The sequence below is a fragment of the Esox lucius genome, chromosome 12 (assembly GCF_011004845.1).
Source record: "Esox lucius isolate fEsoLuc1 chromosome 12, fEsoLuc1.pri, whole genome shotgun sequence".
Classification (NCBI taxonomy): domain Eukaryota; kingdom Metazoa; phylum Chordata; class Actinopteri; order Esociformes; family Esocidae; genus Esox; species Esox lucius.
This window is the reverse complement of record NC_047580.1, coordinates 19,100,018-19,113,326: the sequence shown is the minus strand read 5'-3', so window position 1 is coordinate 19,113,326 and position 13,309 is coordinate 19,100,018. Positions and strand designations below refer to the sequence as shown.

Sequence of the window (13,309 nt, the reverse complement as noted above, 5' to 3'; positions counted from 1 at the left end):
CCCGCACTCTTTTACTACAGAGCCACGCTGTTATACAATACGTGCAGAATGTGGTTTGTCATTCTCTTGCTGAAATTAGCAAGGCCTTCCCTGAAAAAGGCGTCATCTGGATGGCAGCTTATGTTGCTCCAAAACCTGTATATATTGTTCAGCATTAATGGTGCCTTCACAGATGTGCAAGTCACCAATGCCATGTGCACTAATGCACCCCCATACCACCATGATTCCCTAAAATAATCTCATATTTTGATACGCCAGACAATAGCACATCATTCCATTATGATTTTCTTTACATGTTACACAGCGTCCCAACTTTTTTGGAAACGCGGTTGGAGTACAATTTTAAGTAGAATACATCTCTTTAATAGTCCGCAACATTTTGATATCCAACTTTATGCACTCCCACCTTGTATTTATGACAGTCAAGTTGATGGGAAGAACTATTTGAACTGGAACAACCATTTCAGCAACAGGTGCATAATTTATCAATGCACATGCAAAAACACAGGTATTAAAACAATACAAACACATTTCCAGAAATAGAGCATGCTGGTAAACTGATGATGGTTGAGATTTGTAAGGGACATTAACCCGACTCTCCTTAGTAATACACAATAATTATTATAATATTATTTAAAATGTACAGGATATTACCAAAACTGATGGTTCTTTTAAACCACTGAGAGTTAATGTTCCTCTAACAAAGTACATTTCCCACTGAAAAATCACCTAATAGATTGGTTACATAATTATTTTAAACTTTTTGAATCCTGTGATGTAAGATACCTTGTGCCATTTCAGCCTGAAAATTCATTTTAATAATACTGTTTGTGCCACAAATGCTGAAACAAGATTGTTTTGGGAAAACCAAAGCACTGATTGCTTTCAAATATTGTCTACAGACTGAATTTATGGTAGGCAAACCAGTGTCGTTTAGTAATTTTGTTGAATTATCCCTTTAAAACCCAGACATAGTACACATTGATTTGTTTGAAAGTAATTTCTGAAGACTTCCCTGCATTGCGTATTAAGACCACCTGACCACTTTCCAGATAATTCCAGGGAATGGCCAAATCAGCAGTTATAAAATTAGCCCAACAAGGAGTGCTGGACAAATGGAGTATGCAGCTTAATTTGCTATTACCCTCTTAAAGACAAACTTCCAGCCTTAAGTGCGCAGGGGAAGAAAATCTATACTTAATGCAGAGGTGATCATTTGTATCTAATAACTTAACTTATCCACGGCTGAAAACTTCTACAATTCTTCCAGTTAAAAACGCACCAAGATCAAATCACCAAAGCTTAAATGTTGTAATGACTGGAGACGTTAATGCACTAAAACGTTAAATGGCATCAGAACATCGGTAGTTGTAAGTGCATGGCATTCATCGATTCTATTATGTTTTCCTTCGAGATGCACCTTAATTTCTCCCACTCCAGTATGCTTCTCCAAAAAAATTTAACAAAAACCCCCATGTTTAAATTCTATTGAAACATACATTTGAAGTGGATGCTTTCAATGGTTGCCTCTTAAAATGGATAAACACAAAATAACATGGTGAATGGGGGAAACACACACTGGCAAGAGGGGCTTGGATGACTTATCTCACCTGTGGTCCCTTGTGATTCAATTGTAAAAGTCATCCCTCTAATAGGTTGAAAGGTTTTGATTACTCTGCCTTTTCTAGGAGTGTTGAAAGATACAAAGTGAGCACATTGCCAGCAGGTAATGCATTTTTGGGTAATGCACTGCACATACTAAAGACCCATTTCAATCCAAAATAATTACATTTTTAAACTTCAGTTTTAGTTTTAAGGAGCAGCTATGGCAGGAAAGCAGTCTAAAAAGCTACATTATTGTGACAAAAAAGAGTTTGGTAGCTGTCAGGTGGTGGTAGGGGTGTGATGAAAACAAACTACTAAATATTTAAGTGTTACCTCATAAAATTCATTGCAACACAACGATACTGATCTCCGAATACACAGCAAGTACATTTAATTTATTTTTGTATAGATTAGAAGTACTGTATACAACAACAAAGTAACTGACCTGTCAACATCACTGTATTATTCGTACTGGGTTCTAGATGTAAATATTAAACTATATTGAAATTAACCTGTAATTAATCACACTGCTTATTTTAATTAGCCTGATAAAACATATTTTGGGCTTCTCAGCCAATGGTACAACACGTTTGCATGCATTAAACAATGTTTTCTGCCAAGTCATCGACAGGGTCTTTGACTGACGTGATCATGTGATATGTGACATACTCATTCAAGCTTTCGAAGATCTGCCAAAAGACAGCAACACCATTTCTCAGCAGTCTTCTGAAATGGGATTCAGTTTTTCCCCCCCACTTATTTTTTTAACCAATCACATTAGATCATTTACATGTCATCTGATTTGTCAAAAATGAGAGAAAAAAAGATTCAGATTTGCATGGGAAAGCAGGCAGAAAGTTCTCCGAAAATCATTATTGGCACTATAACTATACGTACTTTAGTTTTCTTGATCACTCACATGCAGAATTCCAACAACAGTCTGAATTTTTTTTTATTTGTTGTACACTTATTATAACTGGCCATTTTAGTTATATTGCAGACAATATTGCTTTTATAGTATAGTAAAAATGTTTAACCCTGTTCATCACCTAAATTAAATGATCTAATCTGTGATTAAAGCCCGGCTTCATCACAACAACTCCCAGCAGACTCGGGACATTGTCGAGATACGAGTCTTCCGAAGCACATCCAATGCCATTCTGGTTCTTATCACGGTGCTCCCTCAACCAGAAGTCTAAACCAGAATTCTCACACTATTTCCTGTAGTACATATTTTTTGTTTCCTTCTCATAACATGCCTTTCAATACAATTATTATTTGAAAAGGGGGGAAAGTCAGTCTACAAACATGTAGACAAACTGTTCAGAAATATGTATTATAGTCACCGTGACATTATCATAACCTTTGATGTACACAAGGGTTAGGCAAAACAAGGGTGGTGGAAATTCCTGGATCTCTATATGCTGAGGGCTTATTACAGTCAGTCACCCGGAACTTTCATTGTGACAAGCAGATTAAACCATTTGCATGGTTAACCTCAGACTGTTGTTTAAGCAGAACAGATACTATAAAAACACATGGGAATTTATCTGTTTGATAACAAGAAGGACCTATTCTGGCTTTTAGGATTCTGAAAGATAATTTATTGATCCAGTGAGTAAAAATGCCACACAATGTGTTTTATACTGGATAACACTGCTAATGAACTGAGGCTAATAACTATTGCACCAAATGTATTGAAGTAACTGAAAAATCGAGACATGGGGAGAGGAAAATAACTGTATAATATACAAAAACATGTGACATCTCAATGTTGTACAATGTTAGACTAGCATCTCGTCATCTATGTAAAGGCAAGAATAATATCTAAAGTATGTGCAGACAGTTCAATAAAATATTTAAGCTTCCTCAGTTTGAAAATATATTACCTAACATTTCTACTTTTGCATAATGGTTGCCGTAGATCTTCAGGGAGAGGAAAAGTGCTGTTCTTAGCAGATGACATAGCTGGTTTGCACAAGTTCCACCCAGCCATCTCAATCAATTATAACCACATTGCACAGATTTCAGTCTTGTCTTGTTATCGACTTATGGATCATCCCTGTTATAGTGTAGGGTAGCACACAATTGGGCTTTTAAGGGGTGAGCTCTATGTTCGTACAAGGCACATTTGGATTGGCAGGATAAATATTAACTGAAATTAAAATGGTGGGTGTGTCTGGCTTTTACGAATACCGGTAAATACCTTTTGGTTAGTTGAATAATTATTTCATAATGCTTCTTGTAAACCTAAAATTGCTAATGCACCAAAGTGCTCCCTGTACTGACCAATAATCTTTACAAATGAGATAACCAATAAAGTGTCAGGTACAGCCGAAAAAGAAGCTAAAACTCAATCATTGAAAGAGATGAACACTAACCAATGTGCTTTAAGACAGTGAAGTTGATGAGCGTACAAGATTACAGCATCATTATTGAGTTTGAATTGGACCCTAATTGGGCCATGCACTTTTTTTCTTTTACTTTGAATCTTCAAATTTTTCAGAAATGTCAAGAAAACCTAATTATAAATGAACTAACCGGGAGAATACTGTATTTTCTTTTGACAGGCCTATGAACAATCATACTCCATAGAAACAGATTTGGTCCAAACTGAAGGTACATTCAGGAAGTAAGCAGCTGAAGTGAGGGAGGTGCTGAATTTATTTCATTGCCTAAGCAAGGATAACTCTGATAGAAACAAATAAAGCACAGCATTGTACCTTAGTGGTAGCTAATGAAAAACACCCATTGTATCCCACAGCTACCTTATTTTGTAGAAACTGATAGTAAAAATTCCACAACCAAACAGAATCAGTTCTATTTTTAGTGTATAATAATTGGGTTTTGCTGTCAGAGGTTGAATATGGCACCTTGCTGACCTGCGGATCAAGCATATTCTATTTGTTTTGGTGAATTTGGTCTTGTCTTCAGCCAGTCTTTCTTGTCTAAAAGACAGTCAAGAATATTCCACTTTCTCATCCTGAAAAACAATATATGGCAGCTATGGCAGTGTGTTTGGGTCATCATCCAGCAGCATGATGAAGTGGCATTTAGGGCACTTTGTTAGGGGCAGACAAGATGTTTCTGTACAGTTCAAAATTCATCCTGTTGCTACCAACAACAGACAACATCATCAATTAAGTCAGTTCCAGTTGCAGCCATACATACCCAGGCCATAACACTTCCTCCACCATGATTTACAGATGAGGTGGTATACTTATAGACAGATACATTTTTCTTTACACTTTCTTCTTTATATTACTCTGGTACAGGATAATTTTCGGTCGCAACAAATGCAAAAGCAAAGACCAGATTAAACATTGACAGCTCTCGTGTGCATGCAGTTAATAAGTTAACATACAAGAGCCTAAAAAGAGACATATGTGAATGCAACTGTCCAAATACCTTTGGTACCCTAAATGGACGGACTAAAAGTGCTGAACTAAACGGAAAGAAATTCTAAATGGTTGATCCAATATGGATGCAAATATGGATGCAAAAGTGAACAATAAGAGAGAGGATTAAACAACTACCAGCCAGGGTGAGCGGCAATGGTGATGTAAAAGGAAATCATTAACAAGTAGGCCTTGGCTGCGGTTCCATCCTTTTCAGTGTGTTTAGTCTGCCGGACAAAGAGATCAAGAGCTTCTGAATGTGCAGAAGCTTAAAAAAAAACTCAGGATCTTTTGATACGGCAGACTAAAGATACTAAAGAAAGGGCTGGATCCGCAGCCAGCTCGTAACAAGTATTGGATTTAGTCTCAGTGTGAATCAATTCATTTCAAATTGCCTGCTACATTTGTGGAGAAGCCCCCCGATGCAATAATGGGTTAATAGACACGGCCGAAATTGTGTTAGGGTGGTCTCACATTTCTTCCAAACAATAGTTTAGAGCAATGAAAAAAGAGAGAAGAGGACAAATAGGAAGAAAATTAAGCCTTATATAAATTAGACTACATGCAGTCATGTGCAAATCATAAACAGAGATTGTTGTCTGAAATACTTAACAAGAATCACCAGTATCACCAGAACCCTGCTAAAAGGAATGACATTTAATACATTTAATACAATTAAAGTATTTCCATTTCTGTCTGAACTGGTTGATGTACTTAACAGTACTTTAAACTCCATTTTAAAAATACATCTTTAAATGCTCTTCTAAACTGTGAAATTTTTCCTGCCTAATGTGATATTCAGCTATGGAAGCATAGCCTCAATGCAAGCAGCTGTGTCAAACTAGTGACCTTGGGAGCAGTGTGGCGAAACTGAACCATCTATGTGGTTATCAATACCTCCACCACACCCAGTCCACAAAGTTAAAACCTGTAGCATGATTTTTTTGTACCATTTTGGATTCTGGAAAAACTACACAGGCAACCATTTTCTGCAGAAATGGCTGTACTGTATGGGCCTACAGTATGTGTGAAATAAGCTACACCTAGCCACAGCAATTGCGAAACAAACCGTCCCAGCTATTGACATCAGGAGAGGTGTGATATGTTAATAAAATAAATGTTATTATGTGAATTAAATGTTTAGAGTATTTTTTTGAACACAACTGAATACTTCAACATACTCTATAACCACTGTGGATAATGTATTACCATAATGACTGGATTTAATTTGTCTGTTAGCTGATTGCTTATCAATGGAGAAACGCCGGTGTCCTGTTATAATACTGAAATGTAGAAATGTGATAATTAAATTAATATCAATCCTGAAGTCTTTCCGGCGCTCTGTCTTTCATAAGCATTGTATTGCAAATTTAGGTTTCCACTCAGGTGGCCCTACTTGGGCCTTTTTACACTATGATATATTTCCGAAAATATTTCACTAAGTACTTTGCCAATAGATCATTTTGTAGTATAAACTTGCAGAAATCAGTTTCTCGTGGAGATACCTTCCAAGGTATTGTGCACCACTTTTCTTTTAAAGAATCCTCAGAAGTGTGGAGACACAATGTTTTGACAAGTGCTGCTCAAGATGTGAGCATTCCTACCTGCACGTTAACACTTCAGTCAAGAACGCCTTTTTGAACTGTGCTTTTCTATTCGCCTTTTTGTGTTATAGTGAAGCATTCATTCATTTTTTATTTTTTTATGTTTAACATGTTTCTTTGCTAATGACAAACAAATTATATTGTCCAGTATTACGGTTGTCAACATGCTCAAGGGATATGGTGGAGGTTGATGTTCCATGATTGTGAATTCTTTCAATGTGCTTATTCTGTATTGAAATATCCTAACTTCAATCAGCAAGAATGTATCCATGTGTAAAAGGGATCATGGAAAATGTAATTGATGGTTGGTTGGCAAAGGTATAAAAATAACAAACAGTGCAACATGTGTGACAACTTTAGCCCCATGGGCAAAGCTACAAACATGACATCAACAGCACATTATGCAATTCTAAAGGAGGGACGTAGACCAAAAACACATTCAGACCAAACTTTCCATTCATGGGCATTTCTCTATCAAGCATTTGCCATCACAACTAGGCCGAAAAGTTAAATTAGTCATTGCAATATAACTTTGCAGCCTGAAACATCTGATGCCAGATCTAGCTAAGACGCTTCAATAAGGGTGTCAGATTGTCTCAATGCCTATTCATTACTTCCTCTTAAGGTGTGGACAAATATCCAATCCCAAGTAAAATATTCAAATACATGGATTGGGAATTTTTATCAATGTTAATTTTTTCAGTGTAAAGTTGACCTAACTAGAATGCTGAGACGAATGACTCCTTGAATGAAGACAGCCACACAGGGACTGGTATGCCTCCTTTGGCTAAAGATCAGTACCCCTATCAGTGACACTACCCTTTCACTTACCTAGGCCAAAAGACTGACAGATATATCCCACAAATTCCTTTTAATTCAGGTAAAAGGCCTACAGAAGGAGGCTGGGGCCGATCAGAGACAAGGGTCATCGGAGATTAAACTGTGGCACTTTAGCTAGAGAAAGAAACAGCGGTGTAGCACAACAAACTACTCACCACAAAACATTCCAGCCCCTTCTCAGCAGCAATCCAGTAATGGATACTTCCGCGGCTCCTCAATTGGTCAAAATGTTTTCATAGAATAATTTAATTCAGAAACACTTTTACAAAGCAGGAGTGATCAATTTTAATGATTTGATTTTTTTCAATTGCATAAAATGTAATGTACTGCCATCGATCTCTTTTGTTCTTTAATGCAGTGGCTCTTTCCTGTAATTTGAATTATTATTATTTTAAACTTTTACAGTTAATGATGACATTCTTTGACAAGTAGCTCCCTGTGTCTTTTTGTACAGGGAATATGCATTACCGGACACAAAGACACTTAAAAAGCAAATAGAAATAATTTAAAGGTTTCTCAAATCACTCCTCAAGGGTCCCCAGACATTTCAAATGTTTTCTTTTTACCTTGAACTGACACACATGATCAATTAGTCGAACTGATTTTACGTGTGCCAGTTCTGGGTTACAATAAAGGTGAAATGTCTGGTGAGGTGCAATGAGAGGTTGGGAAACCCTGATATTATATAACTGAATATGTTCCCAAAATAATAATTCACAAAGAAATGCTAGCCTGCAAAAATGACAGCGCTATATTTTATTAGAGTTTTTATATCAGAATTTATAAACAGAATAATTTAGAATTGCATCACTACCAAAGCAAAGAGAATCCTCCCCCCCCCCCAATGATGGCAACTTTGTTTCTCAAGTCTGAATATTGACCATAATGTTTGCCAAAACAAAGTATTTGTACAACATTTCTAATACTTGCAGCAGGAAGCAGGAATTCCACAGCTACATTGCTCCTGTCATTTTCCCTTCGAACCTGAAGACTGCCTGTTTCTGACGATGATAAAAGATGCCCTATAACATAATGCTTCTACCAACATGCTTCACAGTAGGGATGGTGTTCTTTGGGTGATATGCCTTCCATGGGTTTACAAAAAGTATAAAGAACTTAATTTAGGCTAAAAGTGTTTTTTTCCCGACCATAAAACATTGACTAACTTTGCTAACATGCAACATGGGTACAGTTTTTTATGGCATACATCAATGGGAATCAATTTCTGGAGCAATAGCAATTTTTTATGGTTTCACTGTTCTATCACGAATAGGTTAACATGGGAACACCTCAAACCTAACATTTAATCTAGCTAAATGCAATAAGTCAAATGAAACCAATTAACACATCTTGTGCATGGGACAAAAAGCTAAAGTGCCAAAAACATAATTAAGGGGAAAATAACCGAAAACACTGCAGAAATGGTAGCCCAATATAAAAGAGCAGCAGGTCTTGCTGAATTACGAACTTCAGGTCATGTCTGTTCTGTTGGTGAACTTTGGGATCTCAGTTGCTACTCTCAGATATATGGTAAAGTGCTGCATAATTTCCAATAAAACCAAGAGTGTGGCAGGTCAGTTGAGATATAGCTCTAAAGTTGTTGTGATTTATGAAGGCCCTACCAATGATGACTCTCAAACAAGTTGGAAAATTCCTAATAGAACTGTTGAAACAATTCTGTGGTAACGGAGAGAGTAGAGATGGATTCCCAATGTATGGGCAGAGGGTCCGGAATTAACACCCGCCAATGCGGGTAGAGATTGTTTGGCAAGTAAATCTCAGAAGGCTATCTGCCACACTGGCAGGTACAGTGAGGGAAACAAATATTTGATCCCCTGCTGATTTGTACGTTTGACAAAGAAATGATCAGTCTATGATTTTAATGGAATGCTTATTTGAACGGTGAGAAACAGAACAACAACAAAACAATACAGAAAAACACATCAAAAACGTCAAATTGATTTGCATTTTAATGAGTGAAATAAGTACACGACCCCTCTCAATCAGAAATATTTCTGGCAGAAACAACTATATTTTTACAAATGTACTGAAATGTATGTATACGTGACACAAAAAGGCTATTTATTATTTTGTCCGGTAAAAGACATGCTTGGCTGGTGGATTTTTTTCATCTACCAGTCCCCTTGGCAGACCGCTTGGCAGAAAAGTTAGTTTTGGACACTGCATGGGCACCTGCAAATCAGTAACTGACATGCTAGAGCCATGCATAAAATGAACAACCCTCCGGCGAATGGAGAAAAACTTGGATTCCCAAAAGAGTCCCAAAATGCTGAAATATTTCTGTATTTCAAATAAACTCTTCAAATATACCCTATTGTAAATGTTTGATGATAAACCATTAATATGACATTTTTGCCAGTGATGAAGTAGACTAATCAGACAATTCATCTATTAACCAGCAATGAAAAAGAACACTCCTTGCCTCTACCAGAGTAGATACATGTTTTGCTGGATGACAATGGAGAGGAGCAGGACTCCCACAATGACACACTACAGCAAGTAGCGAAGTAACGTAACTAGTTACTTTATGGGAACTGTGACCAATAAATGTAATAAGTTATCTTCTGTATTGAATCCATGTGATAATAGTTCCAGTTTTTCTGCTTGTTTTATTCGCTGAGAAAAATCGTATACTTTTGACTGATACTTTATTGACGACTGACAACGGTAGGATTGACGATTGACAAGGGGAGTGCTAATCATTGACAAGGGGAGGACTGAAGACTGACAAGGGGAGGACTGAAGACTGACAAGGGGAGGACTGAAGACTGACAAGGGGAGGACTGAAGACTGACAAGGGGAGGACTGAAGACTGACAAGGGGAGGACTGAAGACTGACAAGGGGAGGACTGAAGACTGACAAGGGGAGGACTGAAGACTGACAAGGGGAGGACTGAAGACTGACAAGGGGAGGACTGAAGACTGACAAGGGGAGGACTGAAGACTGACAAGGGGAGGACTGAAGACTGACAAGGGGAGGACTGAAGACTGACAAGGGGAGGACTGAAGACTGACAAGGGGAGGACTGAAGACTGACAAGGGGAGGACTGAAGACTGACAAGGGGAGGACTGAAGACTGACAAGGGGAGGACTGAAGACTGACAAGGGGAGGACTGATGACTGACAAGGGGAGGACTGATGAGTGACAAGGGGAGGACTGATGAGTGACAAGGGGAGGACTGATGACTGACAAGGGGAAGACTGATGACTGAAAAGGGGAGGACTGATGACTGACAAGGGGAGGACTGATGACTGACAAGGGGAGGACTGATGAGTGACAAGGGGAGGACTGATGAGTGACAAGGGGAGGACTGATGACTGACAAGGGGAAGACTGATGACTGAAAAGGGGAGGACTGAAGACTGACAAGGGGAGGACTGAAGACTGACAAGGGGAGGACTGATGACTGACAAGGGGAGGGCTGAAGATTGACCAAGGTAGGGCTGACGATTGATCAGGGGAGGGCTGACGATTCACCAGGGGAGGGCTGACGATTCACCAGGGGAGGGCTGACGATTCACCAGGGGAGGGCTGACGATTCACCATGGGAGGGCTGAAGCTTAAATGGGTGATGTATGACAAGGGGAGAGCGGATACTTGACCAGGGGAGGAGTGACGTTTGACCAGAAGAGGGCTGATGACAGAGGAGGAGGAAGAATAGAGTTTCTGGGGAGGAATGATAATGTTCCTAATATGGAAGATGCACTAGCTTGGTTTCACTATATATTCGAACTGGATAGGACACAACCTAGGTGGCAACATATCAGAAAAGAAGAACTGTGATTTGGAAGAACTATGCTCTATTCATAAGATCGAGTCAATAAAGCCATTACAACTTCTCTGCGTAATGCTGTTCTGATAACGAGATGTTTTGGTGTGCCTTCCCACAGGCTAAGGTAAAAGTTGAATTTATCAAGCATGGCCGACAGTCTGCAATTTATTGAAATTGAAAACGGACAGATCAATGATACTAGTGGTTACTGCTCTGATTTCAATAATCGAGAATCAGGTTTGTGTTCTGTGTTCTGAATGCAAAAGGAATCGCAGCAGCATACGCAGTTCAAAACGAGACAGAGGACAATAAAATACCTTAGGTGAAAAACCTTTCGTACATCTGGAGTTGAGACTGCTGCGCAACCTCTTTGCGTTCCGTTTAGAGTTAACCGTTTCCCCTGACAAAAGCGTTAATTCTTTCTACCTCATCCACACTTCTTTTATTGTTTAGCAGAAAATTTTATATTTTACCTAGCAATGCATTTGACAGGGTTAACGTATTGAGGCATTAGCCCAAGCAATGAATATGATTGGGTTAACATGCTTTGAGACGTTACTGACAAAAGCATTTCTCCCACCCCTTTGAAATAAAAATCTTATAGGTATTCAACCAGGCATAGCAACATTCTATGCCTGGTTGAAGAGGCTAGCCACAACCAAATACAGTTAGGTCCAGAAAATACTGGACACTGACACAAGTTTTGTAATTGTGGCTGCTTCACAAAATATATTTAAGTTACAGTTCAAAAATTAATATAGGCTTGAGGTGCAGTCTCTCAGCGTTAATTTGAGTGTATTCACATCCAAATTAGAGAAAGGGTTTAGAAATTAAGGCTCTTTAATATGCAGTGCCCTCATTTTCAAGGGACCAAAAGGAATTTGGACAATTGACTCAAAATCTGTTTAAAATCAACAGTTTGGGAAATTCTGAGAAAAAAAAAAGAACGCACTGGCGAGCTTTGCAACACAATAAGGCCTGGACGTCCACGGAAGACAACAGTGGTGGATGAACATAGGATCCTTTCCATGGTAAAAACAAACCTCTTCATATAATCTAGCCAAGTGAAGAACACTCTCCAGGAGGTAGGCATATCATTATCCAAGTCTACCATAGAGAGGAGACATCACGAGAGCAAATACAGAGGCTTCACCAAAAGGGGCAAACCATTCATAAGCCTCAAGAATAGAAAGGCCAGATTAGATTTGGAACGGCTCATGATCTGAAGCATACCACATCATCTGTAAAATATGTTGGAGGCAGTGTGATGATGGCATGGCCATGCAGGGCTTCCAATGGCACTGGGTCACTACTGTTTATTGATGCACAGAAGACAGAAGCAGCCAGATGAAATCTGAAGTGTATAGGGATACAGTGGGTAAAACAAGTATTTGATACACTACCGATTTTGCAGGTTTTCCCACTTATAAAGCATGTAGAAGTCTGTAATTTATATAATAGGTACTCATCAACTGTGAGAACTCTTCAAAAATCCAGAAAATCACATTGTATGATTTTTAAGTAATTCATTTGCATTTTATTGCATGCATAAGTATTTGATACATCAGAAAAGCAGAACTTAATATTTGGTACAGAAACCTATGTTTGCAATTACAGAGATCATATGTTTCCTGTAGTTCTTGACGAGGTTTGCACACAATGCAGGAGGGATTTCGGCCACTCCTCCATACAGACCTTCTCCAGATCCTTCAGGTTTCGGGGCTGTCGCTGGGCAATACGGACTTTCAGCTCCCTCCAAAGATTTTCTATTGGGTTCAGGTCTGGAGACTGGCTAGGCCACTCCAGGACCTTGAGATGCTTCTTACGGAGCAACTCCTTAGTTGCCCTGGCTGTATGTTTCGGGTTGTTGTCATGCTGGAAGACCCCGCCACGACCCATCTTCAATGCTCTTACTGAGGGAGGGAGGTTGTTGGCCAAGATCTCGCGATACATGGCCCCATCCATCCTCCCCTCAATACGGTGCAGTCATCCTGTCCCCTTTGTAGAAAAGCATCCCCAAGGAATGATGTTTCCACCTCCATGCTTCACGGTTGGGATGGTGTTCTTGG

General features: G+C 38.9%; 1 protein-coding gene across 2 annotated transcripts in view; it reads right to left on the bottom strand.

Moving 5' to 3' along the window:
* The window catches only part of pex14 (peroxisomal biogenesis factor 14), a 108,064-nt gene that overhangs the window by 59,581 nt on the left and 35,174 nt on the right, over positions 1 to 13,309 (bottom strand). The window lies entirely within an intron of this gene.